The sequence below is a fragment of the Myotis myotis genome, unplaced genomic scaffold, assembly GCF_014108235.1.
Source record: "Myotis myotis isolate mMyoMyo1 unplaced genomic scaffold, mMyoMyo1.p scaffold_m19_p_17, whole genome shotgun sequence".
In the NCBI taxonomy this organism is placed as follows: domain Eukaryota; kingdom Metazoa; phylum Chordata; class Mammalia; order Chiroptera; family Vespertilionidae; genus Myotis; species Myotis myotis.
Genome location: NW_023416321.1, coordinates 37,254,084 through 37,260,178, shown reverse-complemented (window position 1 = coordinate 37,260,178; position 6,095 = coordinate 37,254,084). Strand labels below are relative to the sequence as shown.

Here is a 6,095-nt window from a genome sequence, read left to right as displayed (position 1 = left end):
GCCAAGACTCAAACTGTAAGAGAACTTTTACTTAGAAAATCGCAGTGGTAACAGAAAGGGATGATAGAAGAAAGGGGTTCAGGAAACACCTTACAGCAGCAAAGGAAGGGCCCTTGGAGCTTGGGAGTGAGGAAGGTAAAGGTAATGTAATGGGGGATGGGAGGGAAGGGGTTCGGAAAGGCCTGGGCTTGCACCCAGGAGGGAGAGCGCACTGGGTCCTCCATCCTAAAAGCTTTAAGAGTGGAGATCTTAGGGAAGATCCCAGGGAGGATCTCAATAGAATATTCATCGGCTTTCCAAGTGGGTCCTTTCAGGGCTGTGGTCTGATATAATAGTTGCTAATCCCGCTCTCATTGGTTTCCTTCCTTTTACACTGAACATTTTTCCACCCCTTCCCTTTAGTTTATGTGTGTCCTTAAAGCCAAAGCGAGTCTCTTGCAGGCACCATAGAGTCAGTCTTGGGTTTTATTGTTGGTTTGCTTTTATTTTTTATCTATTCAGCCACTCTATGTTTTGTGATTGGAGAATTTAATTCTGTCACATTTAAAGTAATTACTGATAGGGAAGGATTTGTCAATTGTTTTTGTGCTTCCTTTATTCCTTTCCTCCTCTCTTGGTGTTTTTCTGTATGGTTTGATTATTTCCTTTTCTTTTTTTTCATTTTAATCCTCAACCAAGGATATGATTTTATTGATTTTGAGAGAGAGAGAGAGAGAGAGAGAGAGAGAGAGAGAGAGAGAGAGAGAGTTGGGGGAGAGAGAGAAATGTCTATCTGTTGCCTCCCCTACATACCCAGACAGGGGATTGAACCAGCAAACTTCTGGTGCATGGAAAGACACTCCAACCAAGTGAGCCATGTGGCCAGGGCTTGATTGCTTTCTATAGTGGTGTGCTTTGATTCCTTTTGTTTTATGTTTTGTGTATCTGCTATAGGTTTTTGCTTTGGGCTCATTGGTTTCTCCTGACCTCTCCTAGTTAAGACCCGGTCTCTTGTTTTCTGATGCTGTTGACCATGACGGTGAGAACAGCACCAGGTGTTAGACAGGAGGGGTCAGACCAGACCTTGGTACTTGAGTTCTGACTAGGGATGCACTGAAAATATAAAATATCTTATGCTTATTATTCTATTTTAATCTTATAACAATTTAATTTCAATCACATACAAAAATCTACCCTTTTACTCCCCCATATTTTTGTTTTTGAAGTCACAATTTATATTTTTTATATTGTGTCTCCATGTCCAAATTATTTTAGCTGGAGTTATTTTTTAATACTTTTTTCCATTTTTTCCTCATGGATTTTCACTCATTAAATTTATGATTTCAATATAATAAAAAATGTTGTGACAGAAAAAGAAAACACACAAGTAATAAATGTGTTAAACTCCTCCCTTCAGGCACTGAGTATTCAGTAAATGCTCAGTGATTGCTGTCCCATCATTGAGTCAGAGTTTGCCTAAGATAAATCACACACAAAACAGTATTTTGTCATAATACTGTTTATTACAATAGCCAGAAGACTCAGCATGCAGGTTTAGGAGGGGTCAAGACCATTTCTTCAACTGTAGGAATGTACCATCTCAAGACTGTTGTTTAAAAGATAAAGAAGTAAAAATGTAAAGAAAGCAGAATGCAATTCCTTCATAAACTTTCTATGTCTCTTATTACCAATCACATATTCTTTGTAAATCCTGAAAAACTTCCCTTAAAAAAAATTATGCATGTGTATGTGTGTATAGTGTGTGTATGTGTGTGTATAATGTGTGTGTGTGTATAGCGTGTGTGTGTATAATGTGTGTGTAATGTGTATATAGTGTGTGTGCATATAATGTGTGTGTGTGTGTGTGTGTGTGTGCGCGCGCGCACGTGTGTGTAAAAGACACCAAAAAGGGCTGCTGGGACCAGGGACCTTCACCTTGGAGGGCACCTAGGTCACTTCACCGAGGGCAGCTTCAGTGCATTCCCACTGGGCCCACTGTCTTTACTGAGGGGCGCTGACAGCATAACAGTTTGGAGAGTGTATGGCTGTTTCTAATTGAAAAGAATAAACTGGACAAACTTGCCCTCTTCCATCTTTCATTCTCTAAAACTGACTGCAGTAGGGAGGGGCGGCGTTGAACCCTGGAATGAGGGGCTGGGATGGCAAAGGGGAGGCAGTTGGAAATAAAGAACCTGGACAGAAACATCAACCAGGCAAAGGACCCCAGGAGGGGAGGAGCCACTTTACAGAACAGGGGCTGCAGGAGAGCAGGTGACCCACCATGGTGTGGAGCCACTAGCTCAGCGCTGCGGAAGTAAATGTGGCACCAGGGCCTGGAGGTGGCAGGGCCCTGGGGAGGACATCACTGAAACTCTCTGATGAGGTACAGCTTCTCCCCATGCCCGCGGTGAGGATGGAGCCTTTTTGTAGTGTCCATAATGGGAAACTTCCACTGACTGATGCAGTTGACACTCTTCACAAGCTGCACCTTGTAATGTTCGTTCTTTCCTGATGCTTTGAGAGACACATGACAAGTCACTGGGCGAGGATTCGCTGTCCCAAATGAGGATGTCGCCCTCCAACACCCCTCATTGAGGACGCACCTGGCCTGGTGGTGTGTTATTGCCATAGCACCACTCTCTGTCTACAGAGCACCCGCTGCCCTTACCCCGGGTAGCTGATGTATGGGGCATGCAACGTGGACAGGGCAGACCCATGGCTGAGCACCACCATGTAGTTGGGGGGACAAGGCCTGCCCGCCCCCAGGCGTTTTTGCATTTCCACCTCTCCTGGTCATTCCCAGGCTTCTCGATGACCTTCACAGTCCCTCCCTTCTCGAACTTGAGCTTCTCGGCAGCCAAGCTGAAAAGGTAAACTTTATGGCCCACATGCAGGACACAGGGGATGAGCCCTTCAGCAAGCTGAGTAAGTTTGGAACTTGGTGGCCAGCTTGCCTACCTCCTCAGGATGTTGTTGAAGGGGAACAGGTCCAACTGCCCGTTGTAGCTGCCACATCACCAGCCATTGCTGCATGTCTCCAAGGCAGTGACACATGACCCCTTCACCAGGGACAGGTCACCTAACCTGTCAGTCATGTAGGCAAACTTGACAAAGTCCAGGATGTTGAGGTCATAGATACGGTTGGCAACTCCCCCCTTGGCAGGGTACTCAGACTCATCCCACATGCTGGTCTTCCTCTTGGTATTGCCAAGGCTCAGTGTATTCTTCAGGTTCTTCATGAGGAAACCCTTCTTCAGGCCATTCTTCCTCTCCATGTAGATGGATAACACCATGGCCTGTCTTGTTGGCCACCTCTTCACCCGCCACCGCGTCTTGGAGTCATTCAGCAGCCACATGTGCTGATTCATTTTGATGTTAATTAAGTTTCTGGTTCTATCAGGCAATTTAGCACCCCTACCCACCCACCCCCCCACATACACTTAGCTATAACAGTGACTTCTGTCATCTTTCAGGAGTCCTTCTTGGGGCTCAATTAGGAGGGATGACTGACAAAACACAACTCCACAAAAGGTGAATTTTTTAACTGATTACACCTCTGAAGTTACAGAGGTGCAGGTGTTCCCCAAATTCTCAAATCCCACTCAAATCTCAGCAGAGAACTGTGATCTGGGAAATCACTTGTAAAAAGGAACATACAAACTCTGAACCGTTTGCAGTGACACGGGCCAACTCCACACATGTTCTCACGTGGTCCCTTGAGCTGTTACAAAGCTAAAAGTTAAAATCAAATGCCTGATTATCAGCCCATGACCCATGCATACCCCAAAGAATTTCCAAGGTCATCATACTGTCCTGCACCAGTGCCTCCATGGCCCTCTTCACCAGCTCCTAGTATTTACTACAGTCTGACAACACCATGCTCTTCCACTCCCACAGCATTAGCCAATACTTTTGTCTTTTCATCACTCTACTAGAATTATTTATACACCACCATTACTGTATAGCATATTCTGAATTTGACTATATATTTACCCTTACCAGTGAGATATATACGTTCATATACTTTCATGTACCAATTAACATCCTTTATTTCAGCTTGAAGAACTCCTTTCTGCATTTCTTGTGAGTCGGTTCTAGTGGTAATGAACTCCCTCCACTTATGTTTATCTAGGAATACCTTCATAGCTATTTCATTTCTGAACCTTTGCTCATTCTGAGCTGACAGCTGTTTTTTTCTCTCAGCACTTTGAATATATCATCTATTCTCTCTGAACGGTGATGTTTCTGCTGAAATTTGTTCATAGCTTTGTGGGATTCACCTTGTCTGAGATCAGTCATTCTCTTGCTCCTTTCATATTCTCTTTGTCTTTGATTTTTGACAATCCTATCTAATAAAAGAGAAACATGGTAATTAGCGTACGACTGCTACCCTTCCCATTGGCTAATCAGGGAGATATGCAAATTAACTACCAGGCAAGATGGCGGCCGGCAGCCAGGCAGCTTAAACTGAACATGAGGCTTGCTTGCTTCAGTAATGGAGGAAAACCAAGGTTCCCCGCCTGCCGCTGCTGGCCTCTGAGCTTGCAGTTTGAAACATTGTAACAAATATAGAAGCTAAACAAAACCAGAAACCAGCTTTCAGCCGGCCGGGATCTCAGAGCTGGAGTTGATACAGTTTTTCAATTATAGAACACAAACAAACCAGATACCTGCTTTCAGCAGCAGAGGCCTCAGAGCTGGAGCCAGAGCTAAAGCTGGCCCAGAATTAAAAAAAAAAAAAAAAAAAAGGAGCGGTTGGGAGCTTCAGTCACCCGCCAGCCTGAAAACAGCCCTCAGCCCCTCACCCAGACTGGCCAGGCACCCCAGTGGGGAACCCTACCCTGAAGGGGGTGTGACCAGCTGCAAACAGCCATCATCCCCTCATCCAGGCTGGCCAGGCACCCCAGTGGGGACCCCCACCCTTATCCAGGACACCCTTCAGGGCAAACAAGCCAACCCCCACCCGTGCACCAGGCCTCTATTCTATATAGTAAAAGGGTAATATGCCTCCCAGCACCAGGATCAGCATGACAGGGGGCAGCGCCCAAACCCCCTGATAGCCCTGCAGCTCTGTGTGTGACACGGGGAGGGGCCACAATCTCCCTATCAACCCTGCTCTGTTCCTGACAGGGGAAGGCGCCCCAACCCCCTGATCAGCCCTGCTCTGTGCCTGATAGCGGGGAGCTCCCCAACCCCCTGATTGCCCTGCAGCTCTGTGTGTGACAGGGTGCGGCGCCCCAACCCCCTCACCCCACGGGCCCTGCTCTGTGTGTGACGGGGTAGAGCCATAACCTCCCCATCTGCCCTGCCCTGAGTGTGAGAGTGGCAGCGCCCCAACCCCCTGATCCGCCCTGCTCTGTGCCTGATAGTGGGGAGCTCCCCAACCCCCTGATTGCCCTGCAGCTCTGTGCGTGACAGGGGGTGGCGCCGCAACCTCCCCATCGACCCTGCCTTGAGTGTGACAAGGGGCGGTGCCCCAACCCCCCAATCGGCCCTACCCTAAGCATGACTGAGGGTGGCATCGCAACCTCCCAATCTGCCCTGCTCTGTGCATGACAGGGGGCAGCGCCCCAACTCCCAAATCAACCCTGCTCTGAGCCCGACCAGGGGCTGCACCTAGGGATTGGGCCTGCCCTCTGCCACCCGGGAGCAGGCCTAAGCCAGCAGGTCGTTATCTCCCGAGGGGTCCCAGACAGCGAGAGGGCACAGGCCGGGCTGAGGGACACCCCCCCCCCCCGCCGAGTGCACAAATTTTTGTGCACCGGGCCTCTAGTTTCATTATAATGTGATAAATGAAGTCCTTTTAAAGTTGAGTCTGTACCAGGACCTATGAGTTTCATGTACCTGGATGTACATCTCTTCACATGTCTTGAATTTTATATAATTTTCATGTCATTAAATATAATTCTTCTTTGACTTTTTCAACCATTTAAAAATGTAACAACCATTCTTAGGTCGCAGGTTGTACAACAGGTAGACACTTAGATTTGGCCAGAATTTGCCAACCCCTGGTCAAAAGCACAATGCTAAAATGTATCTTGATAGAAGTATTGGTGGTAAGGGTAGAATTTTGAAAGTGTTAGTAAATTAAGAGAATTTAGATATGTGGAATGCCA

At 47.1% G+C, this 6,095-nt stretch overlaps 1 pseudogene; it reads right to left on the bottom strand.

The window, feature by feature from the left end:
- Positions 1-2,341: 2,341 nt before the first annotated feature.
- LOC118671527 lies at positions 2,342-3,810 on the bottom strand (annotated as a pseudogene).
- Positions 3,811-6,095: the final 2,285 nt, after the last annotated feature.